Raw genomic sequence first — 20,987 nt, forward strand, 5'->3', positions numbered from 1 at the left:
GGAAATTGGATAGATCACCCCCGCACTTAGCAATTTGAGTATCTCTTTCTTCACAACCTCCATCATGGGAGGATTAAGCCTACGTTGATCATCACGTACCGGCTTCACGTTCTCTTTCATTAGAATTCTATGCATGTATACTGATGGACTAATGCCTTTGATGTCCGCAATTTTCCACCCAATAGCCATTTTGTGCTCTTTCAAAACTCTAAGCAAACAGTCTTCTTGTACAGGTGTGAGGTTTTTTGCAATAATCACCGGAAGCTCATCTCCATCTCCCAAGAAAGCATACTTCAAATGGTCCGGAAGTTGCTTCAATTCTAGCTTAGGCTCATTCACAATAGATGGTACAAGTAATTCATCATCCACGGGTAAAGAAATATATGAAACATTACCCTTTTTAGCTTCCTGCAATGCCGTCAAGGCACCACACATCTCCACCAATTCCTTGGATATTTGAACATCCAAATTAGACAAGCCGTGAACGTCCAATTCAATGCTCTTTTGCAACACCACATCAAGTTCGTCCTCTTGACTCAATTCCACCATTTGTTGTGCTAACGAACTAACCACATCAATGGAGTAAGCGGAATGCACATCACTTGGGTAGCGCATGGATTCAAATATGTTGAAGTGTATTATATCCTTATCAAATTCCATAGTAAGTGTACCCTTATCAACGTCAATCTTCGTCTTTGCGGTCTTCATAAATGGCCTCCCAAGAAGTAAAGAAGTAGATGACTGATTCTCATTGTTGTCCATATCCACCACGAATAAATCAACCGGAAAAATTAGCTCATTCACTTGCACTAGAACGTCTTCTACAAGTCCCTTAAGATATATGTTAGACTTGTTTGCTATTGGATAATAAATCTTGTCTCTTTCAAAGGTCCAAGATTTAAGGAGTCATATATATCGGCCGACATTACACTTATGGAAGCTCCCAAGTCAAGTAAAGCATGTTCAAACCTTTTTGTACCAATAGTAATTGGCACCGTGAAACCACCGGGATCCGTGCACTTTGTAGGCATCTTCTTCAATAGCATAGCCGACACACTCTCGCCAACTTTAGTAATTTCATTATCAAGCAACCTATCCTTCTTTGTGCATAATTCCTTCATTAGCATACCTTGGCATTGCCTTGATGGCCTCTATGAATGGGATGTTAATTTCGATCTTCTTGAAGATATCCATGAGTGCCTTGTCTTAAGCTTCTTTCTTAGATTTAGAAAAACGACTTGGAAAAGGAGGTGGAGTAGTGAAAGTAGGAACCGTTTCCTTGGATTGGTCGGTTGGAGTTGAACTCTCCTTTGGTTTGGCTTCCTTCTTATCTTTGACTACCTCTTCACTAGCTTCTTCATGGTGACTTGGACTCTCCACGTGTGTTCCACTTCTTAAAGTAACCGCATTAACATTTTTTCTTGGGTTCATAAATGGTTGTGAAGGAATCTTTGTGGATGCTTGAGCTTTCATTAAGTTCATATCGGTCGCCAATTATTCCGTTTGAGTTTGTAAATCCTTAATTATCGAACCGGTCTTTTGTTCCAAAGCCTTGATTGCCGAATCGGTCTTTTGTTGGTTTTGTTGTAACATAGAAGTGAGACCTTGCATGCTTTGCATTATCACATTGAACTTGTCATAATTCGAAGAATCTTGCTCCTTGACTTGTTGTGGTTGGAATTGTTGTTGACGTTGGAAGCGTGATTGTTGGAATCCACCTTGTTGCACATATGGATTAGGGACCGCCGCTTTCTTGTTTGCATAACTAAAGTTAGGATGATCCTTCCAACCGGGATTGTAAGTATTGGAGTATGGATCGTACCTTGGCCTTTGATTTGGATATAAATCATTTACTTGTTCGGTCTCATCATCCGGAATAATTACCGCGGCTATTCGTTGCATTACCCTTTCCATGCTCCCAGTCCTTTGTTCAAGGTATGATGATGAATTACTAACTTCATGCACTCGCCTAACCATTGGTTCTTCTCTTGTGTAGAATTGTTGCGAGTTCGCCGCCATACTCTCAATCAACTCGGTAGCTTGGGCCACCGTCTTGTTCATTAATGCACCACCACCCGCGACGTCAAGAAGAGATCTGTCACTTGGTTGGAGAGCTTTGTAGAATTATTGGAGTATCATAATGTCACTGAATTGATGGTGTGGACAGCTTGCCAGCAATCTCTTGTATCTCTCCCAACATTCATACAATTACTCTCCCATATTCTGCTTCATCCCACAAATATTCTTGCGAATTTGAGTAGCTTTTGAGGCAGGAAAATATCACTCGAGGAAAAGTTTCTTCATCCCATTCCATGAGGTGATACTTCCGGAAGGCAAATAATACAACCATTCCTTAGCATTGCCCGCCAAAGAGAACGTGAAAGCTTTCAACATTGCTCCATCCGCATTAGTCTCCAGTAGAAGCATAGCCATGACTATGGTTTGGAAGTCCATAAGATGCTTATTTGGGTCTTCATTCACCATACCATGAAACTTTGGTAACTCTCTAATCAACCCCGGCTTGATCTCGAAGGTTGAGTTAGTTTGGATACACCATTGTTGTGTATCGAGCTTGTGAGAAGCTAGATCCTTGAGTGTACGATCATCCATTTCTTATTCATCTATATCGGAATCGGCGAACTCACTAGATGAAGAACGAGGAAGCGGAGTGTTAACCGCTCAAAAGAGGCCCTTTAGTTAAGTGCCGGATCGAAGACGTATGCCAATTGGACTCGGTCTGCCCTCTTTAAGCATTCATCAAAGATATAGTACCTGAAACAAGATTCTCAAAAATAAGTTAGATACGATATAGAATATAACAAAGAAAAATAAAGACAAAAGTAAATAAAAACAACTAAAATCGTCCGCTGCTCCCCGGCGGCGGCGCCAAAATTTGATGCGTGTCGTAACCACAACAAATTAATTAATATTTTTTCACCTAATTAACAAGTAATATAGTGTAGTCAAGTTCGTTCCCACGAGGAGCAAGAGATTTTTAGTTGTAAATTGTCACAAAAGGGGGTGGAGGGAGGTTTGGTTTTGAAAAGAAAAAAGAGAGTAAACAAAGTAATCAAAAGTTTAAGTTGAAATCAATAAGAGAGATTAGATCAAGGAATCGTTCTTCGTTGCAAAAAAATGATTCAAGTTATGTTCTTTTCCACCTTTTTATTAGTCACAGATTATCACCAACCGTAGGATAGCAATTTCGCTTAGCTAACCCCAAAATTCCTCGTTTCACTGAGTAACAGGTCCGCTTAGTTATCAGATTCTATTCAAAAGAACCACCTTGAGGTTCGCTTACAAGATGTAATTCCCCGAACGCATTAAGATTTATGAATTTAGGTTTAGTACTAGTAGTTAAACTCGGTTCGCTTGGTCCACATTCTAGCGTTGTTTTCACACACAATTGCTCCACAGAATCCTCTGCAAGGTCTCGTGTTTTCTACTTGTGTAAAGTGTCGAGAACGATTACGTATTCCCTAACTTATGCTAGCTTTAGATTGAATAACAAATCAATTTAGTTGGCCACCTAAACGATCTATCATGCAAGCATAATCATTCTTATTAGTAAAATCAAACGATAATCATGTGAAAAACTTCAAGGTAGATTTTAAAACAAAAACTCAAATCATGTTATGAACTAGGAATTCATCCTCAATCAATAAGAAAATTAGCTACTCATGTTTTTGAAATTCACACAAATAATTAAAAAGAGAATTTTTAAAGTTCACACAAATAATTAAAAGAAGAATTTTGAAAAGAAATCAAAAACACAAGTGTTGTGTGTGTAGAGGTGTGTGTAGAGAACTTCTCTATTTATATGCTTCAAATTACTCCAACTCCTCTTACGAATAGAATCCCTTTCCCTTTGTATCTCAACTTCCAAATCCAAGTCTTTCTCCAATCTTCCATCTTCCAAATCTAAGTATTCACCCCCATGAGTCTAGAATATTCTTCACAAAATTCTGCACATATTGGGTCGACGAAGAAATCCTGATACCAGCGGATTCCGTCCAGAAAGTTGCATGCCAGTCATCTGAGTTCTTTTGTTGTCGACAGAATATTCTGTCACATGCCGTTATAGTTAATTGTTGACCTAACGGTCCTTAATAGTCAAGTGTCAAAGGGGAAGAGCGAGTTAGCCACCAAGTCAGCATCTTACTCGGCTAACTGGTCTTACTCAGCTGAGTTGGATCGGTCATCGGCCGGTACGAGCTGACTCACTGGAGTAGAAATCTGGTCGAGTTCCGTTCATTTTGAGGACTTTCTCAGGATAAGTTCAGGCCATTACTTCTGGTCTTCATCCTGTGACAATCCTAACATTCATCTAGTTAATTTCAAGCTGCATTCCATCATTCCCTGTAACAGCAACACCATGACAAACCCAATTCCGTTCTCTTCATCCTGATTCATTTAAGCACCATCATTTGTCATAGCTGCAACAACAGGACCATCCATCAAACCACAGTTCTTCTTCATCTCTTCTTAACAACAACCACAGGACCCATTTTATCACATATTCAAACCCATCTCAACACTCAGCAAAACCCATGTCTTTGTTGAACACGGCTTTAATTCAGCTCAGAGACCACCACCATATCTCATCAATTCACATCTGACTGCAACCCATTCTTCAGAAATCAACAGCAACAACTCATTTCTCTCTACCAGCTTCCATTCCTTCTTCTTATCCGTTCATATCGATCATATTCTCTGGATCTCAAACACCACCATAATTCAGCCTTCAATCGACCATCAATAGCAGAATCAGCTCTCTCGATTCAACAACAATATCACGCAAATCTAAACCCATCAATTATCCTTGTTAGTTCATCAATCGACAGACCATAGCAGCAGGAACGAGCTCTTCTCAGATTCAAATCAAAACCCTTCTTCTCAAATCTTCTTCTCTCGGCTGTCTGCAACTCAATCTAGCTTTATACCCATGAAAATCATCAGCCCCCTCAATTTCCACTCTCAACTGCATCTCAATTTCTCGAATTACAGCGGACGGCATCTTTTCTTTCTCTTCTTATCCATTTCAGATGAAGAGAAGTGATGAATGAGTGAATGAGATACATCCCTCTCGACTTTAGGGTTAGGGTGATATGGATAGGTACAGCCCAGAGATAAGATCCCATAAATACACCCACTGATAAATTATAAGGGATACCCTGATGGTAACCCCCTTAACCTCAGTTGGCTGTCTTTAGTGCTCCTTCAAAGAAGTTTTCTATTAACTTTGACTGGGCTCTAGAAAGTTTCCGCTCATGAAATGACAATTTTTTGCTCTTTCTGCTCAAAATAGGTGATTTCTTCTTCTTTTCCTCCGTGTGACTCCAGAGTACCTAATAACTCAAAAACACGCGTAAAATACATAATTTACAAGAAAAATAGCAAAGAAAGCATAAACTCTAGATAGTAACTACGGTGTATTCTACACGTATTAGTAACACTTCTTTATCAACCCAAAAATCCAGAAAATGAAAACCATAAGCCAGGTGTTTCATTTTCCTTTCAAAAAAGAAAAAAACGAAACAGAAGAATTTCAGAAGACAGGAGTACATTCAAAGGAAGCCATTCAACGGTGTTTTGCTCATCTCGAAGAAGGCGTCCTTCGTCATTCGGAGGACCGCCTTTTTCAGCTCAAACTCTTTGGAAGGCCTTTCGACCTCCACTTCTTGTTGTTTGACCACGTCCGCAGAAGGACCTTCGGTCACCTTGGCCTGCAACTTTTGGATCTCAGAGAAACCCTAACGCCCAGTTCTTCGTGGAATCAGTTACCTACCCGTACGTACCTACTTTGCATAATAACGATTACCAGTCACTTTTCATGAGGTAGCCGATGCTACTACGGTGATATTCGAAGAGAAGATCAATATTTATACAGATTTATGGAAGGCATACCTATGGCTAGGGTTTGTACCAACACAAGAAAAACAAGAAAACAAATTGAAAGAGAAACGCTGGAATACATACCTGGAATATGCTTGCCCACCTTATTGCTACCGCGCCATGCCAATCCAGCGCCTGCGCCAAGCCACCACCCATTCCAAGCCGATCCAGCGCTAACATCTTGCATTTTTCCAGCGCCAGCAGCTTGCATCCTTCTCAGCGCTAACAGCTTGCATCCTTCCAGCGTTGTTTCTGAACGCCCGATAGAAGGGAATCAGCAATCCAATTTCATAACACGTAAAGATCAGGAATGACTTCTCCCAAATTGAGGCAAAAAAAATTAGCAACCCCCTGAGTTCATAAAGACTCTCTTCCTGTCAGGAGATGCATGATTTCTGGGGACTTCGCCCACAAAATCGTGCAGTCTATGATGAGACATTTATGTGAGATTCTATATTTCCCCAAGGCGCAACGTCAAGACATATTTTCATCCCTCAACCGCACTGCATCAAGAGAGCAGCTGTTTCCATCCAGGAAGCCGTTCCCAAACCCCAACCTCTCCCGGAAAGCACGATTGATAGATGGAACTGGGGCCTCCTAACCATTGTTCTCTTGAAGGGTGTACAGTTTGACAGCACACTTATCGACACATCCTCTCCGCTTCAACGTCCTCCAGAAGCGGCTCCGCTTCAACGTTCGCTTCAGCAGCTGCTCCGCTTTAACGTTCGCTCCAGCAGTCGCTCCGCTTAAGTGTTCTCTCCATAAGCTTCTTCAGGATCCAAAGACGAAGCTTCAGCGTTTTTGCTCCATAAGTTTCAACGTACTCTCCAAGAACCAAAGCCGCTTAAATGTCTCCTTCCTGCCAAGGTTCGTGCCACCACACTCCCCATGTCAAGGATCATGATCGCAGCCAGCCGATTTCCGTAGCCATGGACACCTTTTCATCCATCCCGCCAAAACTCGTGATCATGGAAAGTTTGCTCGCTTACACATCCAGCAAATCCTTTTACTTCCATGGATGCCCATATAATGCCAGCCAACCTACTTTGTTCCCATGACAATGTAGTCTCTTCTGATTACGTCTGCTACCAAAAGTGGTTGCCGCTCATTTGTTGATACTATCCAGAGTTCACCACAGCAGCAATCACTACAAAGATGGAAAAATGTAAACTATACTTGGGGACTGAGGATCTACACGGAATCCCTTCACTTTCAAATCTCAGAAGACACAGTCAACCAAAAGGCCACAGCCACAAAAGATCATCTACTCTTCAAAGGTGTAGCGCAAGAATATCATCACCTCTCTGTCTAAAAGACGCCTTCAACACTTTATGTAGCCGCGGTGTATCCCAAGCCTGCTCAGAGGAAAACAACTTCCGAAACTAAATAAAAATGCGACTGGGGACTGCTCATCAAAGGCCATCCCGACGACCATCAAAGACTCATGAGATAACTCGAGAGACGCGGCTGAAACATTTTCTTGAAGAAACATAGGGAGCCACGACAAACAACATCATTGTCGAAGTTTTACGAGCCACGAGAATTTCTCAACACAAAGTCGTACATGTGCATCGAAGATGCCAAAAGCACGCCACAGAGATACATTCACATGTTCGGCCGTGCCATTGGATCTAACAGAAATATAACTGGGGACTGCTCACCGCATCTCATTCCATACGATAGTCCAAGATTCAGAAGATGGTTCGAAGGATGTCTCTTGGAACAAAGTCCTTGAAGACTTGATAGCAGCACGTCGGTAACGAAACGTCTCCCAACTCATCTATTTCATCTAGTGGCTCCGGAAGATTTCGACCATACAAGCATCCACAACATACTGTCATCGCGATCAGAAGGTACAGGCACTGAACAACTTAAAATTAAGGATGGGCCGACAACGCAACCACATCCATCCTTCCCAAGAATGCAATGGAGTTTGGTAAATTTTGGAATCCACTAGAGAGACACTGCAGATGAAAGCACGGATCCGGACGAGCAACAGAGAAAAGAAGAAGGTCAATACCTCTTTTCATACAGATGGAGTTTATAGAGTTTACACGGAATAAAGTTTCCTTCTTGCTCCATGAACGGGAATAGATGACTCGGCGCGACTATGTTACCCCGGGCCCGCAACATCCCTCCTGCATTATTCCTGAGTTTCACTGTCGGGACGTTTTCACCTCCTAAAACAGCTCAAAATCTAAATATTCCCTTAATAGGAGATAGGAAATTCTTTTCCGGTCAGATGGAGGGGCGGAGCGTCAAAATCCGAGTTCGTACGAGAATTCTACAATGATTTAGGAAGGAGCGCTAATTAGGGTTTCGGCATCCCAAACCCTGATTTTGACGGCGTCATCACCATCGTTTTGTGGCCGAAGTTCCAGCGCCATCACCACCGTATGGTATCCGAAGTTCCAAAACCAGTTCCCATCCTTCCACGAAACTGAAGCCAGTCGTCATCCTTCCACAGAACTGAAGCCAGTTGACATCATTCCACTGGCCCGCAACATCCCTCCTGAATTCTTCCTGAGTTTCATTGTCAGGCCGTTTTCACCTCCTAAACTAGCTCAAAACCTAAATATTTCCACGTTGGGAGATAGGAAATTCTTTTCCGGTCAGATGGAGGGGAGGATAGTCAAAATCCGAGTTTGTACGAGAACTCTACAACGATTCTAGTAAGGGGCGCTAATTAGGGTTTCGGCATGCCAAACCCTAATTTAGACAAAGTTGCGAGGCGCCATCACTACCATTTGATAACCGAAGTTCCAGCGTCATCACCAATGTTTGGTAGCCGAAGTTCCGAAACCAGTTTACACCATTCTGCGGACTGAAGGCAGTTTCCACCATTCCGCGGACCGAAGCCAGTTTCCTCCCATTCCAAGCCGACCAACGCCTGCCGCTCCCATTCCAAGCCGACCAACGCCTGCGGCTCCCATTCCAAGCCGACCGACGCCTGCGGCTACCATTCAAAGCCGACCGACGCCGACGTCTCCCATTCCAAGCCGAACGACGCCTGCGGCTCCCATTCCAAGCCGACCAACGCCTGCGGCTCCCGTTCCAAGCCAACCAACGCATGCGGCTCCCATTCCAAGCTGACCGACTCCCGCGGCTCCCATTCCAAGCTGACCGACGCCTGCGGATCCCGTTCCAAGCCGACCAACGCCTGCATCTCCCATTCCAATCCTACAATCTACATCTCACCACTTCATGGTCTATCCAGCAACACCACAAGTAGAATCTATGCAAGGCCTCTAACACGAGAATCACGAACTCTCCCTACCTCTCGAAAAAGGTTAGTCGGATCTTCTTGACCATCTTTTCATGCCTTATCATTTCGATTTTTGTCCCTTCCCGTCACTATCTTATGCTTACCTCGCAACAAAGCTCATATTCCGAGCTAAGCAGAGGACTTAATGTTGATGGTGGTTTTTAGCTTAGGGTTAAAATCGTAAAACTGTACATCTGACATGACGTCACTATAATCATCAGCACATTTATTGGATCAATCATCATGCCTACGTAAGAATTACCAGGGTACCTTTTTTTTACACAGGAGTCATGTTCCACGGCAGAACCCTTAACATTGACCGAATTCATCTATGCCAAACCCTAATTCTCACGTCACCGTGCCAAAGGAAAACCATGATAGCCACGTCTCCGCGCCAAGGAATACCAAGCATGCCAGCCACACCACCATGCCAAAGGCAAACCATGCTAGCCACGTCTCCGCGCCAAGGCATGCTAACCATGCTAGCCACACCACATGTGCCAATGGCATGCCCTGCAAGCTACATCTCCGCGCCAAGGCATGCCAACCATGCCATAATACATGCTATTACCCCAAATCTTCAGCACCATGTGTCTAACTTCACTCGGTCTAAAGACGCTTGGGATATCTTAAAAACTGTAGTTGAAGGTAACTCCATTGAAAAGGAAGCTAGGCTTCAAAACCTTAATTCCGATTGGGAAACCCTTCGTATGGCAGATGAAGATACATTTGATGAGTTTAATCACAGAATGTCTGAAATTTTTAATGCATTTTTTGTATTGGGTAAGACTATTCTTGAAAAGTACATTGTGGTGAAAATTCTCAGATCGCTGCCATCTAGATACGAGTCTAAAAAGCATGCCATCGTTGAGGGAAATAACCTCGATAATCTTTCCAGAAATTCTTTGGTTGGAAAGCTAAAGATCTTTGATCATGAGCATACATCCAAAATCGGGAAGGATGTTTCCTTTAAAGCACAGAAGAACACGAAATTACTTGATAAAAGTAAAAGTGTTTATGTCTCTGAGGATGATCAGTCTGAGGATGATTTTTCGGATGAAGATCTTGACAAATCAGTCTCCTTGATCACAAGACAGTTTAGGGATATTCTATTGAAGAGAAGTAAACGGTTTTCAAGAGACAAACCTAGGTCGTCAGATAAACCTCATAATCGCGCCCCTCCTAAAAACAGGGATGCTGACGAGGCTGATGACGAGGATATGCCACAGTTCTTTAAGTGTAAAGGGTTTGGTCATTTTGCAAACGAAATCCCTAATAGGAGAAAATACACTGGAAACAAAGGTCTTGTTGTAACACTTGATGAGATGTCTGAAATCTATGATTCTGATGAAGATAGGAAATCAAGTGTCGGTCTTCTATGCGAGAACATTGATTTTGATAGTTGTAGAAATACATATATCAATCTTGATGGGTTCGGTGAAGTTGAGAATCCAATCAAGCTGGAAGAATCGATTGACCCATCCTTTGGAAACTCTGATTGTAATGTTTCAGGATCTACTTTGTGTCTAGCTGTGTTCACACCACAGATTCCTGAATACAATCCAAGGTTGATGTGCTCGTTCTATCCTCAAAAGGGTCATGAACTATCAATATGTTACAAGTACAAACATCAAGTGAGGCACGCCAACAAACTTCAACGAAGAGAAAATCGATTGGCAAGGAAGCTTAAACTGGCTCAGAAGACTGCCGAGGTATATAGGATTTTATCTTCATCTAAGAAGTTGGTTTCCAAAGACAAAATAAGACCATTAGAGAAGAAGGTATGGTCAAATCGCTTTGATAGGCAGAATTCAGAGGATTCCTCTAATGAGGAAAATGGTGGAAAAATTGTTGTTCACCACAACACAAATTAATTGTGTTGTTTGGTAAATCTTGTCTCATGTGCCTGATCAAAAGAGACAAGGTTTTGAACGCACATGCTTTAGAAAAAGTTTTTTTTAGGTATGTTCTTTTTATGTCTATCAAATAAAAGAAAAGGGTTATTATCGACAATTCTACTCTTTATAGGGTTTAGAGTTGGACGCCCACGAACCTGTTTAAAGGTTTCGAATCCATCATTCCTTTTTCCTTTGATATTTTTTTCTCAAGACTGCTTGTTGAGATTATGAATTCCTTTCACAAAAACCAGTTGGTAATAGTTGTTCTCAAAGCATCATGTCTTTGGATGGAAAAGATGTCAACATGATTTTTTAGCCATCAATCAAGGAAAAAGAGAAATCTCCAATAAACTCGTCCTTGAAAAGAAAAAGAAGGAATATAAGAAAGCCAAGAGTTGTCCCTTCTAACTCTTAGAAATTTTCCGATGTTCTTGATGAGTTGAACGAAGTTAGAAAGGAGATTCGTGAAATAAAGGATTGCGTCTTAAGATCTTTGGAAATTCAGAAAGTCTTGGTTCGACATCACCAACCAAGATGGTTTGTTGATATTAACTCATTTCTCCACGAAACTTATGTACCGATGGCGGTTGATGACAAGGAGTTCGGTAATGATAAAGAATTTCTCAAAGAAATTGTCGCCTAGTATGTCTTCTTTTTGGCTTAGTAGGAAGAATAACTAGTGCTTTGAACATCAATGATTGTGACTACACATAGCTATTATTTTCATCTTCGTGTATTATTTTTTAGGTTTATTGGTTTTTAAATTCTAAAAATATTTTGGAGGATGATGGTTTGCAGTATTTAATCTTTATGATTTGTTATATTGCAATTTGTTATGGGATGTTGGTGTTTACGTCCGTGAACTATGTTGTCCCATATTTTATCAAAAGTAAAGTCGTTCATGATCGGTATCCATGTATTGATTTAAGGATGAATAGACTTTTGACAACTACAAAACTTAAGCATATATCGTCCATTCTTTGATGGATGATAACTTAAAATCTTTTGTGTTCAAGGATGATGTCTATTAAATATCGTTATGCAAGTAGTGATGGAAGATAGAATGAATCTTTGTGTATACCACAGTATTGATCTTCATTGATCCAAATTTTATGTAATACTGTGAGGCTCCGAAATGTGTCATATGTTTGAGAACGATACAACTAAGTTTGATTAGCTTGGTTGGTTATTCCATATGGTACTTTATGTTGAGCATTTGTGAACTAAATTAATCATCTTGTTTGGTTATTTAGTTATTGCTCCGTAAGTCCTCTTATGTCGAGCAAAAAAAATGACAATTAAATTGATTACTTTTGTGATTAGTTTGATTGTGTATTCCAATTAGATTAATTATGGGTTCTCTTGTAATTAGTCTAGTTGAGCATTCATATATTCCATAATTTCTCTTGTGTTGAGTATATGAACATCTATCCTAATCATTTTCTAATAGTTATGTTAGTCATATGTTCCGTAAGTTTTCTTATGTTGAGCATAATCAATTAAGTTGAGCACTTGTTGTGTTTAATTTGATTGTGTATCCCGATTAAATTAATCATGGGTTTACTTGTGATTAGTTTAATTGAGTTTTTTGGATATAAAAATCATTCTTATGGTTTTGGTGTCCAATAAAAATCCTTTGTTTCTCTTGAAATTAAGGTCGCTCTTGTTGTTCCCTTGGGAATGACATCAAATGGGGGAGAGTTATTTTGAACTTGTGCTTAATGATCATATCTTGAGGGGTGTGCGGCTGTGGAATTTTAGAGGGGTTATCTTGTATCTTTAAACTCCTTGATGAATGCTATTAGCTTCGGCTATATGTTTGCATATAAAAAAGATGATGTGTGTTTCTTTCTTTTAGTCATGAAATATCTCTTATGAAAATTTCATTGTGATCCCGTTCTTGTACCTTTGCCAATTTTATTGACAAAAAGGGGGAGAATTAATATGTAGTTCACACTACAAATACATATGGTTTTCGGATCATTGTGTAAGGGGGAGTGGTTTCCATGATCGAGATGGAGTATTGACTAAGGGGGAGTGATACATATCGCCATAGTATTATTGTTGAAGTTGTGATACAATTGGACTTTGACACTGTGTAATAATACTATGACACTATATAAAAATGATCGAGACCGATGCTTTCTCATTCTTATAGCTACGGATCTTCAACAACGGTGATGCTAAACTTACAACCTTTGGGATCATTGGAGTACTTGGAAGGACGAAGATTTCAAGGAATGTTGAAGATTAGACATGTGGGATAGGAGCTATTAAATTTTCATTGTCTTTTTGTATTCCATATGTATTGATAGTTTTGTCACTAAAATTGACAAAGGGGGAGATTGTTAGAGCACTGCTCGGTTGAACTCGCATGCATTGCTATATCAAGCATGTTTTTCAATGTTAGTGATCAAAACTATAAGTCTTGATTTCTAGTCTATTATAGATAAGTCTCGGACTAGGATAGTAAGTTTAGTTGAGCTCAAGGACTTCATGGCGATTCATCTACAAGTAGAAGAACCAATCAAGGAACTGGTGGAACTTCTCGACAAAAAGGTATGTGAAGACTTGAACTTATTTGTCACTCAAAGTATATGTATTCTATCTCCTACTTCTTGAGACAAAAGTCGTATGCTATATATATAGACTTAGATTATATACATTTGGTATTTCGTGCCGAGTATACCTCGCCTATCTATATCTCTAAATATGTGTTGGTAAGCGTTTCGCTTCGATCATGTTTTTCTTTACCTAGTGACGCAAGTCATGATATGTTTCAATCACCTTGAAAATTTCTTTGACGAGAAATAGTGTAACAACTGTATAACGTCCTCTAAGAATGTTTCAATGATTGGAATGAGAGTTTAGATTACATAACCAATAATGGACATAAGTATGTTGTGGAAACACATATGTGCATAAGTCCTATACTGGAAGAATGGATAGTAGCTAAGTCCGCGAACTCAGTCCGCGAACTGCCGAAGTTCTCAAACCCGAGAATTTCTACTGGAGTTAAAAAACTTCTTGCATGAGCCAAGTACGCGAACCGGCGAAGTTCTCAAACCCGAGAATTTCTACTGGAGTTTGTAAACTCTTGCCATGACCTCAAGTCCGCGAACTGCCGAAGTTCTCAAACCCGAGAATTTCTGTTGGAGTTGACAAACTACTTGCGTGAAGCTAACCGGCGAAGTTCTCAAACCCGAGAATTTATGCTGGAGTTTGTAAACTCTACCCAGCAACTTAAGCCCGCGAACCTAGTCTGCGAACTTGAGAAGGTTATATATCTGAAGATGATTTCTGAACTTAAACTTATAAAGACTAAGGAATGCTTTTGCAAACCGTGGCTATAAATTTCATGAACCGATTCATGTGAATCAAATTATTTTTTCTTCAATTGTGTCTTGTGTAGTACAAGATATTTCCTTGCAATTGAACAACTCTCTAACTAGTTTATATGAGTAATTTGAACTAGTTATGGTGAAGAAGAATATGGTTTGTATGAAATGCTCAAATGGCTAACCTTTTGGTTGACTATTGTTGAACCAACAATGTACACATTTGGGTGCGGTTAAAAAACCTAGAAGTGTGCATTTCATTTGTGTATAACAAGCTAAGATTTCGATCTAACGGTTGAGATATTTTAGCTTGAATCTAAATCAGGTTTTCATCTAACGGTGGGTAGTGTTTTTTTTGTGAGCAAGGCGAAACCCTGATTTGAAAGACTATATAAGGGGACATCTAGCAACTCTAAAAACTAATCCCCACACCTTATGTGTGATACTAGTTTGCGTGCTAGAGTCGGTTCTCCTTTAAACTTTGATTTTCTTCTTCTAAAACTAGGTTAATGACTTAAAGACTTCATGGGATTGTGAAGCCATACCGATACTACTTTTATCGTAGTTGTGTGTTCTAATCTTGCATCTTCTATCGTACGAGTACAATCAGATTGATTGGCTTGAGATTAACCTCTCTGATAGGAAATATATAAAAAGTAATCACAAACATCTTCGTCTCATCGTTTGTGATTCCACGACGGCTTGTTTCGTTACTATACTATTAAGATTGTTGTGAGGTGGCTGTTCTTCGGGAATATAAGACCGGATTGTCAATTGGTTTCTGTTCACCTTGATTTTATATCAAAAGACGAAACAAAAATTTTAGGGTTTTTCTGTGGGAGACAGATCGATCCTTTGATAGACTTGTTTGTGTGAGACAGATTTGTTTATTGTCAAAGCTTGCGATTTTGGGTCGTAGAAACTCTTAGTTGTCGGTGAGATCAACTAAGGGAATCAAGTGCGCATTATCCTGCTGGGATCAGAGGCGTAGGGGTGCAACTGTACCTTGGATCAGTGGGAGACTGATTGGGGTTCAACTACAGTTTATTCCGAAGTTAGCATGGAGTAGGCTAGTGTCTGTAGCGTCTTAATACAGTGTGTATTCAATCTGGACTAGGTCCCAAGGTTCTTCTGCATTTGCGGTTTCCTCGTTAAAAAACTTCTGGTGTCTGTGTTATTTCTTTTCCGCAGTATATTTGTTATATAATTGAAATAATACAAGTTGTACGTTTAGATCAACCAATCGGAGAGTCCGACCTAACGGTTGTTGATTGATATTGATTGATCCTTAGATATTGGTCTTTGGTACCGTCCAAGTTTATCTCTCTTTGATAAAGACTCGCAGATTTCTATTTGCTTGAGTAAAGATCAAATCGAGAGATTGAGATATAAACTCTTTGATATACTTTTCTATTGATTGAGTCTGACTGTCTAGTTGATTCTCATAAAAAGTATATTGGAGTTTTTCAATACAGATTGCTAAGTGAAATATAGGGCGGTGTTGTTAGACCCACGCTTTTTCAACTAGGATGTTCTTCGGGAATATAAGTCCGGGTTATCAATTGGTTCCTGTTCACCTTGATTTATCAAAAGACGGAACAAAAACTTGTAGGTTTATCTGTGGAAGACAGATTTATCTATTCTATATACTTTTATATGTGATACAGATTTGTTTATTAAAGTCTTCGACTTTGGGTCGTAGCAACTCTTAGTTGTGGGTGAGATCAGCTAAGGGGGCCCGCCGGTGGTCATCACAGTGATCGCCTGCTCCTGCTAGGGTTCGTCTAGTCTGGTTAAATCATGCGGTCAACTTGCGTGCCCGTGATCGTTTCTGAGACTGATACGGACAGTCCAGATTTCCCTTAAGGAAATTAAATACGTTCGATCGAGTTGAAAGTGCATTGATTCAAAATTCTCTTTGTCAGAGAGTGATGTAGCATGTATGTGTATTTCGTGCATACCTCACTATTGTCACTTGGAGATTCATGTTACTCTGCTGAGAGTAACACTCAGTCATCATGCCACACCAATAATGAGAGTCCTGCTGAGAACAACACAGGAAATACTAGGCAAACCATGCATCAATTAATAATGCTATAAATTCACAGAATATTTGGGATTGTTGCTACATGCACCATTCTGGGTGAATTTTGTATATTTACTGAATTTCTTCAAATAAATAAAGCGAGAGGTTTTCTACACTCAACGCTTATCAAATGGCTTTATCCTTTGCAGGACGTCAGCATATTATTTTTGGTTTTACAATTTTAGCCTTGAACTAAAATCCACCATCAACATTAAGTCCCCTGCCTAGCACGCAATGGTTGAACTATTGTTGGGTAGGCATTAGATGGTGAAAAATAAAGATAAAACTTATGAGACAAAGTTAGATGTTACCAGGAGAGATGGGTCGTCCTATCCTTGGAGCATGTCATGCTCAAGAGGTTTCCAGGTGAGCGTTCCCCTAGCATGATATCGGTCGGCCCCAGGTAGATTAGGCATATGGTTGCTCAAACTATTCATGACGATTTCGTAATCCCCGAATCTGATGAGGACGAGCCCTATCATGAGTAATATCCTTAAAAGGTCGTTGAAGCAATTTCTGAAAAATATTTTGAAGCAGCTCCCAAAGAGAACGGTGATGTAGCTTCCGTAAAGAAAACGTGTTGAAGCGGATTTTGAAGCGAACGTCGAGGCGGCTCCTGAAGAGAGCGTTGAAGAAGCTTCTGGGGAAAACGTCGACGCGGATCCCAGAGAGAGCGTTGAATCAGCTTCTGGAGTGAAAGTCGAGGCGGATCCCGGAGAGAGTGTTGAAGCAGCTTCTGAAGTGAATGTCAAGGCGGCTCCTGGAGAGAGAGTTGAAGCAGCTTCTGGAGCGAACGTCAAAGCGGGTCCCGGGGAGAGTGTTGAAGCAGCTTCTCAAGCGAACGTCAAGGAGGGTCCCGGAGAGAGTGTTGAAGCGGCTTCTTCTTAAGTTTAATTTTCCCTTGTGAATTACATGCTCCTTGATTGACCATCTCTCTTGTGTTGAAGAATTCACTGACTGACGGCGAAGGAATTTCATGCTGAGCCTCAGTCCCCAAGCGTGATTTATATGGTTCTATCTTGTATGGTCGGTGAGTTTACCATAATAAATATATCGCCATCTCTCCCCCGTGACTCTATTACTTCTCCGTGGGAAAATAAAATATGCAGAAGTTCGGATTATCTCTGTCCGTAGTGGTTGTTGCTATGGTGAAGCTCGGGCACTGGTATCAACAAACGAACAACGGTTCTTAATTAGCTGCAGCTGTGATCAGAAAATACTGGCAGGAAGAGGCGTGATAACTACGGTCACGAACTTGGCGGTCTTCATATAGTGGTAGATCTTGTCTCGAGGGAGAAGCTAATGATGGAACCGATAGCTTCCTTGATGTTGCCTCATGGAATGAAAAAGAGGGGGAAAGTCCCCTGCCCACGAGTATCCACTGAGCCTTCGACTTGATGGATGTTGTCACGCTGGGTTCATGAGGCCGTCTTTACATCTGCGTTGCGTTTCATAGACGTCCAAGAATATCACTGGTCTTTGAAAATACGTCTGCTCTCTTGAGTATATCCTCGTCTTTGGACATATTGGAATTATAATGATAGTATGCTTGCATTTCTCTAAATTCGCCATCTTTGAGATGGGAAGTGCTAAGCAGTCCCCAGTCACACTCCTCTGCCATTATCACCTTTGGATTGTGTCTTTGAGGAGTAGGGAAGTTCATTCATGTGAATGACTTAACTAATAGGCTCTGAAAATATGATGAAGCTCTTTTCATGGAGAATATGTATGTACCTCTTAAGTCCCAGGTTCAATCTCCTTTGGTAACGCAACTACTTCTTCTACGGGAGAAGAAATTCTGAAAGTGTCTCACATTGATGTTGCGGACATTTCTATCTTCTTGAGGCTGCTCCCTTGAGGTGTCAGCTTTAGTAAATCTGAAGATGTCCCGTGCTCGCTCTCGTCCGGGATGATATAATAGGCGAACCCTTTGTGATGATTTGGAGATGACAATATTCGTTGAATCTTCCGAAACACTTCCTGTTGTAGTGCGGTCTAGACGAAACTTGCTCCTTTCTTCAGCAAGGGGGTGAATGAAGCAACAAGCTGGGATAGACCAGGTATAAAACGTCGAATGTAGTTCACCTTTCCCATGAAGCCTTGGAGTTCCTTCATTGTTCGCGGAGGCGGCATCGTGAGGATAACTTGGGTCTTGGATAGGTCCACTTTGATTCCCTCACCAGTCACCTGGAATCCCAGAAATTTTCCTGAAGAAACGCCGAAAATGCATTTCAAAGGATTCATCTTCAACTTGTATTCACGGCACTCGAACACTTGTCATAAGACTCCTATGTGGGCCTCCCGAGATTTTGATTTGACTACTATATCATCCACGTAGTCTTCAACTTGCTTATGCATCATGTCGTGGAAGATTTCCGTCATAGCGCGTTGATACGTTTCACCGGCATTCTTTAAACCAAATGACATTACGTTAACAAAAATTTCCGAGAGGAGTTCGAACAGCTTCCTTACTCGCATCATGCTCATACATCCTTATCTGATTGTAGCCGCTATATCCATCCATGAAGGAGAACACGCCGTGTTCGCTGGTGGCATCCACTAACATGTCGATGTTAGGTAGAGGAAAATCATCTTTGGGGAAGGATCTATTCAAGTCTATGAAATCCACACAACACCTGATCTATCCATTTTTCTTTTTTACCGGAACCACATCATCCAACCATGTTGGATGATGAATGGGTTTGATGAAGCCAGCTGCTAGCAACTTCTGAATCTCAGTCTTGATTTGCTTTTCTACCTCGTGTCTGAACTGTCTCGGAGACTGTTTAACCGGATTGGATCCGAGTATGACATGTAGATGATGGGTGACCAATTTTTCATATAAACTGGGAATTTATTCATACGTCCAAGAGAATATGTCCTGGTACTCTTTTAGAAGTTCCACGATCTTCGTGCGTTCATCGGTACACAAGGTTGAGTTGGTGGAGATATGCCTAGGAAATTCCTCATTCCCCGATGTTAACGATTTAGATTTCATCAGTTGTGGAATTGGTGCCATCTTGCAGCTGTCGTGGAGCATCTAGCACTTCTTATTATGGCTCGTCGTTGTTGTAGCATTCCATTGGGCGGAGAGACTGGGTAACAGTCTCCCATGTTAATTTCTAATAGCGGCGTCGGTACACGGTTTTCCCTTTCTGATCACGGCTCGCCACAAAAGTTCGCTCCCTCTTAATGTGAGCATGGGTCGTGGCTTCACATGATGAAGAATAATTGGTATGTATTGTCAGCAAAGATGCATCGTAGGACTTAGCCTTCAATGATGCAAGTCGGTTCTCTACCTGGATTGACGCCCACGTGGGGAGTGGGGTGCAATGAACTTTGTCTGATTCTTCCCGCAGAGTTTCTCTTGGTTCAAACAATTCCGCTCCACATATTGGTGCGTAAGGAGGCAATGATGCAGGAATACGAACGACTTTTTTGTTCAGCATAGTCTTCAGGCATTGGTGATATGTCGAGGGGACGATCCTATTGTCATGAAGCCATGGTCTTCCCAGTATCATATGGTAGTCCGGCTCATTTTCTATGACTTCGAATTTCACCTTTGATTGGAAGAGCCCTACAAATAAACTCAGATTGACATACCCGTACGTATTGGTTTGGTTTCCTTCAAAGTATGTCATCATGGTAGGCTGTCGCACGATCTTGCTTGGTCGAACCTTGGCCTTCCTGAGTGTCTTGCGAGTAATCACGTTCGAAGATGCTCCCATGTCGATGAGGGCCCTTCATAAATATGAATCCTTGATGCGTGTGGTAACATGTAGGGCCCGGTTGTGACCTTCTTCTGCCATCATGTATTCTTATGTAAATATGACATTATTCACAGAAATCTCTGGTGTTTTCGAGGCTTCCAGACGCAAAAGAGTTAAATGCACGTCTAGGGTTATCTGGTTGATTTCAGCAAACGTATCCCCCCGCTGATTCTTCAAGAGGTGTAAAAGTTCGCATAAACTTTACACTAGAGAAGCCGCTTCCTGATCTACTGGCCTCTGGTTCATAATGAAGACTTGAGGAGGATCGTTGCGAGGATCAGTCCCCAGTGTAGAAATCTCCGTGACAAGAGAACCGCTCATATCTGATGTCATCTTGATAAGGAGATTGAGTATGCCGTTTATTGTTTCTTTGATCAAGTCCATGTTCTTCGTGTGAATCTCCTGCACCCTTGCTAACTCGATCAATGTTGGGATTCTTCCGGTTATACCATCAGGTACACCATTGGGAAGAGGGGTATCTTCATTAGGGGAACTTCGATCGGGATTTGAAATTGTTGAGGGAGTCCTAAGACCAACCATTTTGAAATCAGCCAAATGGGATTGGGTATTGAAGAAATTGACTTCACAACCGAGAGATTAATCTCCCACTGTGGTCGCCAATTGTTTATGGGTGAAAACTGCTTCTGCCGTTTTTAGTAAATTTGGGTGTGTGGATGAGAAACGAATTTAAACCCTAAACAAATGCACTGCACGGGAGTACTTTTGATTCGAGAG

Source organism: Papaver somniferum, unplaced genomic scaffold (genome assembly GCF_003573695.1).
Source record: "Papaver somniferum cultivar HN1 unplaced genomic scaffold, ASM357369v1 unplaced-scaffold_118, whole genome shotgun sequence".
Taxonomy (NCBI): Eukaryota; Viridiplantae; Streptophyta; class Magnoliopsida; order Ranunculales; family Papaveraceae; genus Papaver; species Papaver somniferum.